At 36.8% G+C, this 19,006-nt stretch overlaps 1 pseudogene; it reads left to right on the forward strand.

The window, feature by feature from the left end:
• The first annotated feature begins 312 nt into the window (after positions 1–312).
• On the forward strand, positions 313–826 carry LOC103001430 (glycine cleavage system H protein, mitochondrial-like; annotated as a pseudogene).
• The last annotated feature ends 18,180 nt before the right edge of the window (positions 827–19,006 follow it).

Genomic DNA, 19,006 nt, shown 5'->3' on the forward strand with positions numbered 1-19,006 from the left:
TGGTTTTCTTAGACTCCACATATTAGTGAGATCATACAGTATTTGTCTTTTTCTGACTTATGTCACTTACTGTAATGCTTTCAAGGTTCATTCATGTTGTCCCAAATGACAGGATTTCCTTTTTTTTTTTTTTTTTTTGGCTAACATTCCATTGTGTGTGTTTATCTATATCTATATATAAAGAAAATGTGTTGTATGCACATATCACATGTACATTTAACCCATTTTCTTTATCCATTTATTGGTGGACAGACAGGCTGGTTGCATGTTTTGGTTGTTGTAAATAATGCTGCAGTGAGCACCCCTGCGAACATGGCACTGCGAGCGGCACGGAGCGTGTGGGCTGCGGTCTACAGCCTGCATGCCATCTCTGTGCCCAACGCGCCCTGCCCGCCGCGGCCCTGGGGACTGCGGGCGGGCGCTGTCAGGGCGCTGCGCACCGGATCAGCTCTGCTGTCGGGTCGTAAATTCACAGACAAACATAAATGGGTAATAATAGAAAAAGGTGTTGGAACAGTGGGAATCAGCAGTTTTGCACAGGAAGCTTTGGGAGATGTTGTTTACTGTAGTCTGCCGGAAGTTGGGACACAATTGAACAAACGAGGAATTTGGTGCTTTGGAAAGTGTGAAAGCTGCTAGTGAACTATTCTCCTCAATCAGGAGAAGTAACTGAAATTAATGAAGCTGTAGCAGCAAATCCAGGACTTGTCAACAAATCTTGTTTGAAGATGGTTGGCTGATCAAGATGACACTCAGTAACCCTTCAGAACTAGATGAACTAATGAGTGAAGAAACTTATGAGAAATACATAAAATCAATTGAGTGAAAATGGAAACCCTAAATAAACTAGTTTGAAACAACTTAATCTAGCATAGTTGTCTTAAATTAATGGTGGATAGATTTTTAAAAAGACCCTTTTAGCAAAAGAAATTACTTGCAACAATGTTGCCTGAAGAAAATACCCCTTAACTGCCTAATGACTTCAGATAAACACCGCATCTTTTTCACAACACCCTATAATTTTTAGGCTAGTCTCCAGTTATAATATTCAGAATTCCTGAAATTATCTGTGGTAAAACTAGTTATAAAAATTATGTAATTTAAGGATAACATTGTTATCTTAACCTTGTATAATATTGTAACTTGCTTACAGCCATCCCTGGATTTGGGTCAAAATACTCAATGAACTTCCCACTGGAAATAAATGGCAGTGGAGAAAAGTTTTTTAGTTGTATAGTGTCCAGTGAAGAACATTACTATCTTAATTTTGCAGTATACTGTGTTTGCTGGTGCTATTTCTATACAGTGAAGCAACAGCCTTGCAGGAAAATAAACAGTTTAATAATAAAATATTCAACTTCTTAATTAAAAAAAAATAATGCTGCAGTGAACGTAGGGGTACAAATAAATCTCTTTGAGACAGTGATTTCATTTCCTTTCTGTATATACCCAGAAGTGGGATTGCTGGATCATATGATTGTTCTATTTTTAAGTTTTTGAGGAACTGCCATACAGCTTTCTATAATGGCTGCACCAATTTACATTTCTACCAACAGTGTACAAGGGCATCCTTTTCTCCACATCCTTGACAACACTTGTTATCTTGTCTTCCTAGGGATAGACATTCTAACAGGTGTGAGGTGATAGCTCACTGTGGTTTTGATTTGCATTTCCCTGATTAGTGATGTCAAGCATCTTTTCACATACCTGTTGACCGTTTGTATGTCTTTGGGAAAATGTCTATTCAGGTCTTCTGCCTTTTATTTATTTATCTTTTGGCTGGAAGGGAAGTCCCTTCTGCCCATTTTTTAATCAGATTTTTTTCTCTTGAGTTGTATGTATTTCTTATATGTTTGAGTTATTAATCCCTTATCACATGTATGGTTTGCAAATATTTTCTTCCATTCTGAAGCCTGCCTTTTTATTTTGTTGATTGTTTCTTTTGTTGTGCAGAAGTTTTTTAGTCTGATGGAGTCCTACTTGTTTATTTTTTCTGCTGTGGCCTGTGCTTTTGGTGTCATGTCCAAAATATCATTGCCAAGGGAATTCCCTGGTGGTCCAGTGGTTAGGACTGCCTGCTTCCACTGCCGGGGGCCCGGGTTCGATTCCTGGTTGGGGAACTAAGATCCTGCAAGCCGTGCAGTGCAGCCTATATGTATGTGTGCATGTGTGTGTATATGTATGTGTGTGTGTGTGTGTGTGTGTGTGTGTATTGTTGCCAAGACCAGTTTTCCCAATGTTTTCTCCTAGTAGTTTTATGTTTTCAGGTCTTACATTTAAGTCTCTAATTCAATGAATTAGAGACTTAATTTTTGTTAGTGGTGTAAGATATGGGTCCAGTTTCATCCTCTTGCATGTGAATATATCCAGTTTTCCCAGCACCATTTATTGAGGAGGCTCTCCTTTCCCTATTGTGTATTTTTGGCTCCTTTGTCAACTATCAGTTGACTGAATATTTGTGAGTTTATTTCAGAGCTCTTAATTCTGTTCTATTGGTCTATGTGTCTGTTTTTATGTCAGTATTAAACTGTTTTGACTAGCTATGTAGTATAGTTTGAAATCAGGACATGTGATATCTCCAACTTTGTTCTTCTTTTTCAGGATTGTTTCGGCTATTCAAGGTGTTTTGTGGTTCCATACCTATCTTAGAATTGTTTTTTCTATTTCTGTGAAAATGCCATTGGAATTTTGATAGGGATTGCATTGAATCTATAGATAGCTTTGGGTAGTATGGACATTTTAACAATATTAATTCTTCTGATCCATGAACGCAGAATATCTTTCATTAATTTGCGTCTTCTTCAGTTTCTTTCATCAGTGTCATAGTTTTCACTGTACAGATCTCTCATTTCCTTGGTAAAATTTATTCCCAAGTATTTTCTTGTTTTTGATGCTATTTTAAATGGAATTGTTTTCTTTATTTCTTTTTCAGATACTTCAGTGTTAGTGTATAGAAATACAACTGATTTTTGTATGTTGGTTTTATATTCTGCAGTTTTACTCAATTTGTATATTCTATCAGTTTTTTGGTGGAGTCTTTAGGATTTTCTACATATAAGTTCATGTCATCAACAGACAAATTTTACTTCTTCCCTTTTGATTAGGATGCTTTTTATTTATTTTTCTTGCCTGATTGCTCTAGCACTTCCAGTACTATGTTGAATAGGATTGGTGAGAGAGGGCACCCTTACATTTTTCCTGATCTTAGAGGAAAAGCTTTCAACCTTTCACTACCGAGTATGATATTGGCTGTGAGTTTGTTGTATATGGCCTTTATTATTTTGAGATACATTCCTTCTATCCCCAGTTTTTTGAGAGTTCTTATCATGAAAGGAATTTTAACTTTGTCAATGCTTTTTCTGCATCTAATAAGGTGATTCTATGATTTTTATCCTTCAGTCTATTAATGTGGTATACCACATTTATTGATTTGCATCCCAGGGGTTTATTCTCGCATTCCAGGGATAAATCCCACTTGATCAATCCACTATGATCCTCTTAATGTACTGTTGAATTAGGCTTATAAATATTAGAATATTTGCATTTATATTCATCAAGGATATTGGCCTGTCATTTTCTTTTCTTGTAGTGTCCTTATCTGGCTTTGGTCTCAGAGTAATGCTGGCCTTGGAAAATGAGTTTGGAAGTGTCCCTTCCTTTTCCATTTTTGGAAGGGTTTGAGAAGTCATGACATTAACTCTTCTATAAATGTTTGGTGGAATTCACTACTGAAACCATCTGATCCTGAGCTTTTCAGTATTGGGAAGTTTTTTGTTTTTTGTGTTTTTTAAAATATTTATTTATTTATTTGGTTGCATTGGGTCTTAGTTGTGGTAGGTGGGCTCCTTAGTTGTGGCTTGCTGGCTCCTTAGTTGCGGCACCCAGGCTCCTTAGTTGTGGCATGTGAACTCTTAGTTGTGGCATGCATGTGGGATCTCGTTCCCAGACCAGGGATTGAACCCAGACCCCCTGCATTGGGAGTGCAGAGTCTTAACCACTGCGCCACCAGGGAAGTCCCAGTATCGGGAAGTTTTTGATAACTGATTCAATCTCCTTACTTGTTAGTGGTCTATTCACATTTCCTATTTCTTCATGATTTAGTATGGGTAGGTGTATGTTTCTAGGATTTATTTCTTCTAGTTTATACAGTTGTGTCTGTATAATTGTTCATAATAGTCTCTTATCTTTGATATCAGTTGTAATGTCTCCTCTTTCATTTATAATTTTGTTTGAGTCCCCTCTTGTTGAGTGTAGCTACAGGTTTCTCAATTTGGTTTATCTTTTCTAACAACCAATTCTTAGTCTCATTGATTTTTTTTCTGTTTGCCTTTCTAGTGCCTATTTCATTTCTGCTCTTTTGGTAAGATTTTGCTCTTCTGTCTGCTACTTTAGTCCTACTTTGTTCTTTTTCTAGTTCCTTGAGATGTGAAGTTAGGTTAATTATTTTGGATCTTTCTTTTTTCATAATGTAGGCATTTATCACTATAAACTTCCCTCTTAGAATTGCTTTTGCTGCATCCCACTTGCTCAGTTCTCTTAATGAATAATATGCAGAAAGGAGCATACTTATTAATTTAAAGGAGACCAGGACTTCCAACTAGTCAATTAAACCTTTGTGTGTGTAAGAAGGAAATACTAGTAATCCTCATCTGATTTGACAAGCCTTATACGTATTTACACCTTAAAGATTATAGAGATGTCACTAGAATAGCAAATCACCAAGATAGTCATTCAGAATTTCTTACTTTTTTAGAAATTTGAGGTTATTCTCGTAGATTTTAGCAATAATCTCTGAAGTCCAGGTATCTTACAAGATTCCATGATAGGAACAACAATTCCAAGGACATATTTTTAATAATATTAGAAAACATAGTAAGGTGCTTATAGTTATAAATATTCACGTGCTTTGTATTGGACAGGGTAACAAAGCTAAGCCTTTGTTAATATTCTCTATTTGTCATTTTATCACATCAGAATTTTTATGTTGTTTTATAAGGTAAGAATGATATCTCTTTCATTGTAAATTCTAAGGTTGGGGAGGGGACATCACCTTTTTCTTCTGAGAAACTTTTTTGCTAATATTGTTAATTAAATAGATTTGCATTCTCCAGACAAATCTCTGAAGTTTATTACTTAGTATTATTAGACATGGCTATCAAATCGCACAGAACCTACAAAAAGAATTCTTGGAACTAATAGTAATTTTAGCAGGATCACAGAGTACAAAATCAGTATACAAAAGTCAGTCATGGACTTCCCTGGTGGCACAGTGGTTAAGAATATGGCTGCCAATTCAGGGGACATGGGTTCGATACCTGGTCCAGGAAGATCCCACATGCTGCGGAGCAACTAAGCCCATGCACCACAACTACTGAACCTGCGCTCTAGAGCCCACAGCCACAACTATTGAGCCCGTGCGCCACAATTACCAAAGCCCGCGTGCCCTAGAGCCTGTGTGCCACAACTACTGAGCCCATGTGCAGCAACTACTGAAGCCCGTGCACTCTAGGGCCCGCATGCCGCAACTACTGAGCCCGTGGTCTGCAACAAGAGAATCCACCTCAATGAGAAGCCTGTGCACTGCAGCAAAGAGTATCCCACACTTGCTGCAACTAGACAAAGCCCGTGCACAGTAATGAAGACCCAATGCAGCCAAAAAAAAAAAAATTTTTTTTAAATAAAAAAAAATTTTTTTTTAATTTAAGAAAAAGTCAATCATCTTTGGGACTTCCCCGGCAGTGCAGTGGTTAAGGGTCTGCCTTCCAGTGCAGGGAGCAGGGGTTCAATCCCTGGTTGGGGAACTAAGATCCCACATGCCGTGCAGTGTGGCCAAAATTTTAAAAAAATAATAAAAAATAAAAAAACAGTCATTTTTTCTATACTAGCAATGAACACCTAGAAGTTGAATTTTAAAAAACAATACCTATATGTGTATATATAACTGCTTTACTTTGCTGTACACCTGAAACTAACACAACATTGTAAATCAACTATACTCCAATAAAAATTTTAAAAATATAAACATTTAAAAAAAGACATACTTAGGAAATTTCAAGTATTCGATACAGTATGGTTAACTGTAGTCGACATGCTGCACATTATCTCTCTAGAATTTCTTCATTTTGCACAACTAAAACCTCGTACTCCAGTTATTTGTGTTAAATGTAGATTCTGTTCGTGTCTTGAAAATATTAAATATTTATATTCAATAAAATATGTTTAAAAAAATAAAAAACAATACCATTTTCAATAGCAACCCAAAAAGTGAAATGCTGTATAAATCTAACAAAATATTTACAGAATCTATGTGGAGAACTACAAAAGAATGATGAAAGAATTGAAATACCTAAATAAATATATTTATTTATGTTTTCACATATGGATTTTTTTGTTCATGAATATTCAAAGAAGTTTTATTATCACTGGACAAAAACTGTAAATAACTCAAATGTCCATCAAAAAGTAAATGGATAAAGACATTTTTATACATTCACAAAATGGAATACAAAACAGCAACAAAAAAGGGATGAATGTCAAAATAATTATGCTAAATGTAACAAAATACCACTTATATAAAATTGTCGAAAATTTATACTAATACGTAGTCACAAAGAAAGATCAGTTCTTGCTTGGGGATAAGGAATAAAAGGGAGGCTATATACAAAAAGGCACCAAGAAACTTTTGCAGGTGATGAATACGTCCATTATCTTGATGTTTTTGCAGGTATGTACACATGTAAAAACACAACAGACTACACTTAATTTTTTTTTTTTTGGCTGTGTTGGGTCTTTGTTGCTGCACACAGGCTTTTCTCTAGTTGTGGTGAGTGGGGGCTACTTTTCGTTGCAGTGCACGGGCTTCTCATTGCAGTGGCTTCTCATTGCAGAGCATGGGCTCTAGGCACGTGGGCTTCAGTAGTTGTGGCACGTGGGCTCTGGAGTGCAGGCTCAGTAGTTGTGACACACAGGCTTAGTGGCTCCACGGTATGTGGGATCTTCCCAGACCAGGGCTCGAACCCATGTCCCCTGCATTGGCAGGTGGATTCTTAACCACTGCGCCACCAGGGAAGCCCTATTTTTTTTAATTTTTATTTTATACTGGAGTATAGTTGATTAACAATGTTGTGTTAGTTTCAGGTGTACAGCAAAGTGATTCAGTTATACATATACATGTATCTCTTCTTTTTCAAATTCTTTTCACATGTAGGTTATTACAAAATATTGAGCAGAGTTCCCTGTGCTATACAGTAGATCCTTGTTGGTTATCTATTTTAAATATAGTAGTGTGTGTATGTCAATCCCAAACTCCCAGTTTATCCCTCGCCCGCCACACATAGATTTTTATTCGTGTATTGGATCACTCAATGTTGTTAAGGTGTCAGTTCTTTCCAATTTGAGCTATAGATTTAAGTCAATTCAAATCAAAATACCAGAAGCCTTTTTTGTAGATATCAACAAGTTGATGCTAAAATTTTATGGAAAGGCAAAGGAACAGAAATAGCCAATACAATTCTGGAAAAAAGTTGTAGAATTCACATTATCTGATTTCAAGACTTAATGTAAAGCTACAATAATCAAAGCAGCATGTTATTAGTGAAAGAATAGACATATAGATTAAAGGAATAGAATAGAGACTCTAGAAATAGATTCATATGTATATGGTCAATTGATTTTTTTTCAGTATAGCATGAGGCAGTTCAATGGAGAAAGGATAAATCATTTCAAAAAATGATGCTGGAATAATTGAATGTCCATATGCAAAAGGATAAAAAAATAACCCTGACACAGACCTTACCCCTTAATAAAAAATTAACTCAAAATGAATTATAGACCCACATATAAAATGCTATAAAACTTAGAAAATAGGAAAAATTCTGCATGGCTTTGGGTTTAGCAGTAAGTCAGGTATTTTGTAGGATATTCATCAGTTTGGATTTATCTAATGTTTTCTCATGATTAGATTGAATTGATAGATTTTGGAGGGAAGAATACCTCAGTGGTGATGTACCCTCTTCAGCACATGACATCAAGGGATACAACATGTGCTATTACTGGTGATGTTAGCCTTGATCACTTGGTTAAGGTAATGTCTGTCAGATTTCTCCATTGTAAATTTACTGTTTTTCTCTTTGGAGTTAATAAATTTGGGGAGATACTTTGAAGCTACATGACTATCTTGTTTCTCATTAAACTTTCATTCACTGATTTTAACATTCATTAGTGGATCTTGCCTGCAACAGTTAAAATTGTGATTAGCTAATGATGATTTTTTTTACCTTCCTTATTTCTTCTATATTTACTAATAAGAATTCTTGTATAAGGAACTGTTGTCCCTACCTCATTTATATGTGTGTATGTCATTTATATGTGTATGGGTCCATAAATATTCATTTATTTTAATACACATACAGACAGATACACAATCCAACATTCAAATTCTTTTCCCATTTAGGTTATTACAGAATATTGAGTAGAGTTCCCTGTGCTTTACAGTAGGTCCTTGTTGGTTATCTATTTAAAAAAAAAAACTGGTATAGGGAAGTTTATAGCAGCTTTATTCATGATTGCCAAAACTTGGAAGTAACCAAGATGTCCTTCAGTAAGTGAATGGATAAATGAACTGTGGAAAAACAAGACAGTGGGCCACATGGCATGAGGGGTCTAGTTCCCCAACCAGGGATCAAATTTGTACCCCCTGCAGTGGAAGCATGGAATCCTAACCACTGGACTGCCAGGGAATTCCCTGGTTATGTATTTTAAATACAGTAGTGTGTATATGTCAATCCCAAACTCCCAATTTATCCCTCCCCCCAACCTTTCCCCTTTGGTAACTGTAAGTTTGTTTTCTAAATCTGTGAGTCTGTTTCTGTTTTGTAAATAAGTTCATTTGTATCTTTTTTTTTTAGATTCCACATATAAGTGGTATCATATGGTATTTGTCTTTCTCTGTCTGACTTACTTCACTTAGTATGATAATCTCCAGGTCCATCCATGTTGCTGCAGATAACATTATTTCATTCTTGTTAATGCCTGAGTAGTATTCCATTGTATATATGTGCCACATCTTCTTTATCCATTCATCTGTCGATGGACATTTAGGTTGCTTCCATGTCTTAGCTATTGTAAACAGTGTTGCAATGAACATTGGGGTGCATGTATCTTTTCGAATTACGGTTTTCTCCAGATATATGCCCAGGAGTGGGAATTCAGGATCATATGGTAGCTCTATTTTTAGTTTTTTAAGGAACCTCCATACTGTTCTCTACAGTGGCTGTACCAATTTACATTCCCACCAACAGTATAGGAGGGTTCACTTCTCTCCACACCCTCTCCAGCATTTATTGTTTGTGGATTTTATTTATTTATTTTTGGCCATGCCACACGGCATGTGGGATCTTAGTTCCCTGACCAGGGATCAAACCCATGCCCCCTGCATTGGGAGTGCAGAGTCTTAACCACTAGACCGCCAGGGAAGTCCTGTTTGTGGATTTTTTTGATGATAACCATTCTTACTGGTGTGAGTTGAGATCTCATTGTAGTTTTCATTTGCATTTCTCTAATAATTAGCGACGTTGAACATCTTTTCATGTGCTTCTTGGCCATCTGTATGTCTTCTTTGGAGAAATGTGTATTTAGGTCTTCTACCCATTTTTCAATTGGGTTGTTTGTTTTTATGATATAAAGCCACATGAGCTGTTTATAAATCTTGGAGACTAATCCCTTGTCGGTCACGTTGTTTGCAAATATTTTCTCCCATTCTGTGGGTTGTCTTTTGAAAAAGATACTGCTGCAATTTATGTCAGAGAGTGTTCTGCCTTAGTTTTCCTCTAAGAGTTTTATAGAAACTCACATTTAGATCTTTAATCCATTTTGAGTTTATTTTTGCATATGGTGTTAAGGAGTGTTCTAATTTCATTTTTTTACATGTAGCTGTCCAGTTTTCCCAGCACCACTTACTGAAGAGAATGCCTTTCCTCCATTGTATGGTCTTGCCTCCTTTGCCATAGATTAATTGACCATAGGTGCGTGGGTTTATTTCTGGGTTTTCTATCCTGTTCCATTGATCTATATGTCTATTTTTGTGCCAGTACCATACTGTTTTGATGACTGTAGCTTTGTAGTATAGTCTGAAGTCAGGGAGCCTGATTGCTCCAGCTCTGTTTTTCTTTCTCAAGATTGCTTTGGCTATTCAGGGTCTTTTGTGTCTCCATACGTATTTTAAGGTTTGTTTTCTTTTTGTTCTAGTTCTGTGAAAAATGCCATTGGTAAGTTGATAGGGACTGCATTGAATCTGTAGATTGCCTTGGGTAGTATAGCCATTTTGACAGTATTGATTCTTCCAATCCAAGAACATGGTATATCTTTCCATCTGTTTGTGTCGTCTTCCACTTCTTTCATCAGTGTTTTATAGTTTTTAGAGTATAGGTCTTTTGTCTCCTTGGGTAGGTTTATTCCTAGGTATTTTATTCTTTTTTTGATGCGATGGTAAATGGGATTGTTTCTTTAATTCCTCTTTCTGATCTTTCGTTGTTAGAAATGCAACAGATTTCTGTGTTTTAATTTTGTAACCTGCAACTTTACTGAATTCATTGATGAGCTCTAGTAGTTTTCTGGTAGTGTGTTTAGGATTTTCTATGTATAGTATCATGTCATCTGCAAACAGTGACAGTTTTCCTTCTTCTTTCCCAATTTGGATCCCTTTTATTTCTTTTTCCTCTCTGACTGCCATAGCTAGGACTTCCAAAACTATGTTGAATGAAAGTGGTGAGCATGGACATCCTTGTCTTGTTCCTGATCTTAGAAGAAATGCTTTCAGCTTTTCACCACTGAGTATGATGTTAGCTGTAGATCATATACAACAGTATCATATACAGCTATCATATGATGTTAGCTGTAGATCATATACAATAGTATATGACCTTTATTATGTTGAGATATGTTCCCTCTATGCCCACTTTCTGGAGAGTTTTTATCATAAATTGGTATTGAATTTTGTCAAAAGATTTTTCTGTATCTATTGAGATGATCATATGGTTTTACTCTTCTATTTGTTAATGTGGTGTATCACACCGATTGATTTGTGGATATTGAAAAATCCTTGCATCCCTAGGATGAATCCCACTTGATTGTGGTATATGATCATTTTAATATATTGTTGGATTCGGCTTGCTAGTATTTTGTTGAAGATTTTTGCCTATGTTCATCAGTGATATTAGCCTGTAATTTTCTTTTTTTGTGGTATCTTTGTCTGGTTTTGGTATCAGGGTGAGAGTGGCTTCATAGAATGAGTTTGGGAGTGTTCCTTTCTCTGCAGTTTTTTGGAATAGTTTCAGAAGGATAGGTGTTAATTCTTCTCTAAATGTGTGATAGAATTCGCCTGTGAAGCCATCTGGTCCTGGACTTCTGTTTGTTGGGAGTTTTAATTTAATTTAATTTAATTTAATTTATTTATTTTTGGCTGCATTGGGTCTTTGTTGCTGCTCGCAGACTTTCTCTAGTTGCAGCAAGCAGGGGCTCTTCTTTGTTGTGGCGTGCAGGCCTCTCATTGTGGTGGCTTCTCTTGTTGTGGAGCACAGGCTCTAGGCATGCGGGATTCAGTAGTTGTGGCACTTGGGGTCAGTAGTTGTGGCACATGGACTTAGTTGCTCCATGGCATGTGGGGTCTTCCTGGACCAGGGCTCAAACCCGTGTCCCCTGCATTGGCAGGTGGGTTCTTAACCACTGTGCCACCAGGGAAGTCCCTGTTGGGAGTTTTTAAATCACAGTTTCAATTTCAGTACTTGTGAGTTGTTCATATTTTCTATTTCTTCTTGGTTCAGTCTTGGGAGATTGTATCTTTCTAAGAATTTGTCCGTTTCTTCTGTGTTGTCCATTTTATTGGCACAGAGTTGCTTGTATTAGTCTCTTGTGATCCTTTGTATTTTTGTGGTGTCCATTATGACTTCTCCTTTTTCATTTCTAATTTTATGGATTTGAGCCCTCTCCCTTTTTTTCTTCATGAGTCTGGCTGAAGGCTTATCAATTTTACTTATCTTTTCAAAGAACTGGCTTTTAGTTTCATTGATCTTTGCTATTATTTTCTTCATCTCTGTTTCATTTATCTGCTCTGATCTTTTTTTTTATTATTATTAATTAATTAATTTATTAATTTATTTATTTATAGCTGTGTTTGGTCTTTGTTTCTGTGCGAGGGTTTTCTCTAGTTGCGGCAAGCGGGGGCCACTCTTCATCGCGGTGCGCGGGCCTCTCATTATCGCAGTCTCTCTTGTTGCGGAGCACAGGTTCCAGACGCTCAGGCTCAGTAATTGTGGTTCACGGGCCTAGCTGCTCCGCAGCATGTGGGATCTTCCCAGACCAGGGCTCGAACCCGTGCCTCCTGCATTGGCAGGCAGACTCTCAACCACTGCACCACCAGGGAAGCCCTCTGCTCTGATCTTTATGATTTCTTTCCTTCTACTAACTTCGGGGTTTGTTTGTTCTTTCTCTGGTTGCTTTAGGTGTAAGTTTAGGTTGTTCATTTGAGATTTTTCTTGTTCCTGAGGTAAGTTTGTATTGCTATAAACTTCCTTCTTAGAACTGCTTTTGCTGCATTCCATAGGTTTTGGATCATTGTGCTTTTGTTTTCATTTGTCTCTAGGTATTTTTTGGATTTTGTCTTTGATTTCTTCAGTGATTGGTTGTTTAGTAGCATGTTGTTTAGCCTCCACATGTTTGTGTTTTTACAGTTTTTTTTTCTTGTAGTTGATTTCTAATCTCACAGCATTGTGATTGGAAAAGATGCTTGATATGATTTCAATTTTCTTAAATTTACCGAGGCTTGCTTTGTGGCCCAGCGTATGGTCAATCCTGGAGAAAGTTCCATGTGCACTTGAAAAAAATGTGTATTCTGTTGATTTTGGATGGAATGCTCTATAAATATCAGTTAAGTCCATCTGGTTTAATGTCAGTCTGGTCATTTAAGGCCTGTGTTTCCTTACTGATTTTCTGTCTGGATAATCTGTCCATTGATGAAAGTGGGGTGTCAAAATCCCCCACTATTATTGTGTTACTGTAGATTTCTCCTTTTATGGTTGTTAGTATTTGCCTTATATATTGAAATGCTCCTGTGTTGGGTACATATTTATTTAAAATTATTATATCTTCTTCTTGGATTGATCCCTTGATCGTTTGGTAGTGTTCTTCTTTGTTTCTTGTAACAGTCTTTATTTTAAAGTCTATTACGTCTGATAAGAGTATTGCTACTCCAGCTTTCTTTTGATTTCCATTTGCATGGAATACTTCTTTCCATCCCCTTACTTTCAGTCTGTATGTGTCCCTAGATCTGAAGTGGGTCTCTTTCACCCATCTATATGGGTATTGTTTTTATATCCATTTAGTGAGTTTATGCCTTTTGGTTGCAGCATTTAACCCATTTACATTTAAAGTAATTATCGATGTGTATGTCCGTATTGCCATTTTGTTAATTGTTTTGGATTTATTTTTGTACATCTTTTTTCTCCCCTTCCTCTTTTGTTCTCTTGTGATTTGATGACCATCTTTAATGCTGCGTTTGGATTGCTTTTTCTTTTTTGTGTGTGTAGCTATTATAGTTTTGGGGTTTGCTGTTTCCATGAGGTTTTGATATAGCAGTCTATAAATGTATTGATACAAGATTGTTTTAAATTGCTGGTCTCTTTCCTGCCTAGAGAAGTTCCTTTAGCATTTGTTGCAAAGCTGGTCTGGTGGTGCTAAATTCTCTTAGTTTTTGCTTGTTTGTGAAGCTTTTGATTTCTCTGTTGAATCTGAATGAGAGCCTTGCTGGGTAGAGTGTTCTTGGCTGTAAGTTCTTCCCTTTCATCACTTTAAAATATATTGTGCAACTGCCTTCCGGCCTGCAGAGTTTCTGCTGAAAAATCAGCTGATAATTTTATGGGAATTTCCTTGCATATTATTTGTTGCTTTTCCCTTGTTGCTTTTTATATTTTCTCTTTGTCTTTAACTTTTTAAAATAAATTTACTTATTTTATTTATTTATTTTGGGCTGTGTTGGATCTTCATTGCTGTGCATGGGCTTTCTCTAGTTATAGCGAGCAGGGGCTACTCTTCTTTGTGGTGCACGGGCTTCTCATTGCGGTGGCTTCTCTTGTTGTGGAGCATGGGTTCTAGGCACGCACGCTTCGGTAGTTGTGGCATGCAGGCTCAGTAGTTGTGGTTCGCAGGCTCTAGAGCACAGGCTCAGTAGTTGTGGTACATGTGCTTAGTTGCTCCGCAGCATGTGGGATCTTCCTGGACCAGGGCTCAAACCAAGGAAGCCCTTGTCTTTAATTTTTGTCAGTTTGATTAATATGTGTCTCAGCATGTTCCTCCTTGGGTTTATCCTGCCTGGGACTCTCTGTGCTTCCTGGACTTGGGTGACTGTTTCCCATGTTAGGGACATTTTCAGCTATTATTTCTTCAGATATTTTCTCAGGTACTTTCTCTCTCTCTTCTCCTTCTGGACCCCTATAATGAGAATGTTGAGGCGTTTAATGTTTTCCCAGAAGTCTCTTAGACTGTCCTCATTTCTTTTCATTCTTTTTTTCTTCATTCTGTTCCACAGCAGTGATTTCCACCATTCTGTCTTCCAGATCACTTATCCATACTTCTGCCTCTTTATTCTGCTATTGATTCCTTATAGTGTAGTTTTCATTTCAGTTATTGTATTGTTCATCTCTGTTCTTTAGATTTTTTAGCTCTTTATTAAACATTTCTCGTATCTTCTCAGTCTGTGTATCGTAACTCTTACATGGCCAGGGTGGAACTTTTTGACATTCCAAAACTGGTTCTTGCATGCCTAATTAGAGAAAGTGGGCTTAATAAAACATCCTTTCAAAATTCTGACCCTGAGAGAACAAAAGTATTCTTGGGAGAAAGTTTGAAGTTATAACTCTTATCATGTCCTTGAAATGTAAACACATCCTACATTTCCTGAGACTACAGTCTTGGCTCAACTAGTAGAAACTAAAACTGAAAGAAGAAAAAAAAAGGGGGAAAGAGGCCTTTTAAAACTCAAGCAGGAAAACTATGAGATCTCTGTGTCTATTTGGATATATGTATGTCTGTGTGTACATTATAAATATGATATGTCCCTACCTCCAGATGATATTACCAAAAATAGTTTGTAAAAGAGCTGTATTTAATTGACTTAAAAGTAAGTACTTAGAAATCAAATACTTCTGAATGTAACTTAAGCTAGCCCAAATTTTTAAGGGTTCGTATGATCTAGGATTAATCTTTAATAAGTGAAAACGAGTTTTAGTTGATGGTTTAATTAATATAGACACATCTTTAAAGTCATCAACATTAAATATAATACTTTTATTGTACCTAGGTTTACTAAATGCCAATAAGCTCATGTTATCTCTGTTATAAAATTTGTCAACAAGATAATTAACTTGTATGATGATATTTTCATAAGTAATGAAATAGAGATAAATGGGATCAAAGTATTTGGGTGAACTCTTTAAGAATGATTACGTTTTATGATGTGTCTACCTGAAAACAGTTTCTCCAGATTTTTGTTAACTTGAAACTTCAGAGTTCTGCTACATTAAGTTAAATGATGGCAATTCATTGACTGTCTAGATCACTTTTAATAAGATAAAACACTGAAACATTTATTGCTAAAGAAATCTATGTTGACCTATTTTAGACCACTTATTACAGAGAGACTAAATATATTTGAGATTATTAATGAATGTATCTTGTGCATTATTATTGAAAGATTGTACTATGAAGTGGCATATATTTCTAGAAATTAATTTAAAAAAGGGAACTGTGAGGGACTTCCCTGGTGATCCAGTGGTTAAGACTCCATGCTCTCAGTGCAGGAGGCCTGGGTTAGTTCCCTTGTCAGGAAACTAGATCCCACATGCCACAACTAAAGGATCCTGTGTGCCGCAACTAAGATCCGGCACAGCCAAATAAATAAATATTAAAAATAAAAATAAAAATACTTCAGGACTTCCCTGGTGACATAGTGGTTAAGAATCCGCCTGCCAGTGCAGGGGATGTGGGTTCGATCCCTGGTCCGGGAAGATCCCACGTGCCATGGAGCAACTAAGCCCGTGCACCGCAACTACTGAGCCTGTGCTCTAGAGCCCATGAGCCACAACTGCTGAGCCTGTGCACTGCAACTACTGAAGCCCATGCGCCTAGAGCCTGTGCTCTGCAACAAGAGAAGCCACTGCAATGAGAAGCCTACGCACCACAACAAGGAGTAACCCCCGCTCGCCACAGCTAGAGAAAACCCGTGCACAGCAATAAAGATCCAATGCAGCCAAAAATAAATTAAAATTTTTTTAAATAATAAAAAGGGGGAACTGTGAGAAAAGAGTTTTAAGCATGGTCAGGACTAAGATTAGATTGAATTTAATTAAAGGAATGAATTTTAATATTGAAAATGAAATGGTACAAAACTAGAATTTGGTTTTTTCTCTGTAAAGAGGATAAAATTTTCTTGTACTATTGATCTGATTTTGATAACATATTGTACAGTTTCTTTACCTCTTAGGCAGTCTGTTGTATCTTTCTGAATTTGCCCTTGAAATCTTTTATTGTCATTTTGGTTAAATGAATAAGTATTGTTTCACAGTGACTTATGATCTTACTTGGCCACATGTTTAAAACCTTTTGATATCTTTGAAAGACTTCCTCAAATCAAATTCTAAATGAAGTTCTTCTGATCTCTAGCTAACTTTGGGATGCTTCAGAGGGCCCCTGAACATCTCAAAGGGAAATATTAAACTAATTAGATTTATCTGGTATGTTAAATTACATGGGAAACATGGTCAAATGAGTAATGATAAACCTTCTTAGATTATGTTGTATGGGTTAAATGTCCTGGTGTGTTGTCAGTCATAATTCTAGTTATTATCTTAAAATGTTGTATGTCATAGAAATAGTCAAATTTCCACGACATTGGCATTGTATTCAGGTCTCCAACCATGTTTTGTGTTTTTTTAATATTTATTAGGCTGCGCCAGGTCTTAGTTGCGGCATGTGGGATCTTCATTGCCATGTGCAGGATCTTCACTGTGGCATGCAAGATCCTTCAGTTGCTTCATGCAGGATCTTTTAGTTGCGGCATGTGGACTCTTGGTTGTGGCATGCATGTGGGATCTAGTTCCCTGACCAGGGATTGAACCCGGGCCCCCTGCATTGGGAGCCTGGCATCCTAACCACTGGACCACCAGGGAAGTCACTAACCATGCTTTTAGTTTTAAGTCTTTTGTCATTTATAGGCAGTTGCTGTCTTACTCTTATGCTTTTGCAAAAATGCTTGTAGATGAATTGCCTTTATGCTCCAAAGCAAAATTAGACCCAGAAGTGAAAGGACTTCCACTTTTTATGAGGGCTGTTTCAACAATGGCTTGCTTGTGTAAGGTTACTGAAGAAATAGGAATGGGGTCTCCTTTAACTATTTATTATATGTCCTACACTCAGTTGAGTGTCTTCTAAACTCTTACCACACTCAGCACTATTCTGTCAGCTGACTAACTTCTTATGACATATTGTTGCTTTCTGCACCTAATATTACTTTGGTTCAATGTAATAATCTTCACCTTGCAGCTTTGCTTCCAGAACCCCAGGAAGAAAACAAACATGACTGCATTTTGTTAACTGATTATCATCTTGCTCCCAGGAATGACTTACAAAAAGCCCTTACTGGTAATGCTGATCTAATTTGAATTACAGATGGGTCCTACTTAAAGAATGAGCAGGTACGTTACCAAGTTGGATATGTAGTAATGCCCACAGTGGACATAAATGAAAGCTCTTATTTACCAAAAACAAAGTAAGCACAATAACCTCTATTAATTGCCTTAACCAGAGCTTGCCAACTAAAGACCAGATTGCAAATATTTATACTGACAGTCACTATGCTTTTGGAGTAGCACATGACTCTTGAATCCTGTGGAAACAATGAGATTTTTTTAACCTCTTCAGGACAAATTTTTTTTAATTTTTTAATTTTATTTATTTATTTATACAGCAGGTTCTTATTAGTCATCAATTTTATACACATCAGTGTATACATGTCAATCCCAATCGCCCAATTCATCACACCACCACTCGCACCGCCCCACCGCTTTCTCCACTTGGTGTCCATACGTTTGTTCTCTACATCTGTGTCTCAATTTCTGCCCTGCAAACTGGTTCATCTGTACCATTTTTCTAGGTTCCACATATATGCATTAATATACGATATTTGTTTTTCTCTTTCTGACTTACTTGACTCTGTATGACAGTCTCTAGATCCATCCACATCTCAACAAATGACCCAATTTCGTTCCTTTTTATGGCTGAGTAATATTCCATTGTGTATATGTACCACATCTTCTTTATCCATTCGTCTGTCGATGGGCATTTAGGTTGCTTCCATGTCCTGGCTATTGTAAATGGTGCTGCAGTGAACATTGGGGTGCATGTGTCTTTTTGAATTATGGTTTTCTCTGGGTATATGCCCAGTTGTGGGATTGCTGGATCATATGATAATTCTATTTTTCGTTTTTTAAGGAACCTTCATACTGTTCTCCATAGTGGCTGTATCAATTTACATTCCCACCAGCAGTGCAAGAGGGTTCCCTTTTCTCCACACCCTCTCCAGCATTTGTTGTTTGTAGATTTTCTGATGAGGCCCATTCTAACTGGTGTGAGGTGATACCTCATTGTAGTTTTGATTTGCATTTCTCTAATAATTAATGATATTGAGCAGCTTTTCATGTGCTTCTTGGCCATCTGTATGTCTTCTTTGGAGAAATGTCTATTTAGGTCTTCTGCCCATATTTGGATTGGGTTGTTTGTTTTTTTAATATTGAGCTGCATGAGCTGTTTGTGTATTTTGGAGATTAATTCTTTGTCCATTGATTCATTTACAAATATTTTCTCCCATTCTGAGGGTTGTCTTTTCGTCTTGTTTATGGTTTACTTTGCTGTGCAAAAGCTTTGAAGTTCCATTAGGTCCCATTTGTTTATTTTTGTTTTT

Source organism: Balaenoptera acutorostrata, chromosome 19 (assembly GCF_949987535.1).
Source record: "Balaenoptera acutorostrata chromosome 19, mBalAcu1.1, whole genome shotgun sequence".
Classification (NCBI taxonomy): Eukaryota; Metazoa; Chordata; class Mammalia; order Artiodactyla; family Balaenopteridae; genus Balaenoptera; species Balaenoptera acutorostrata.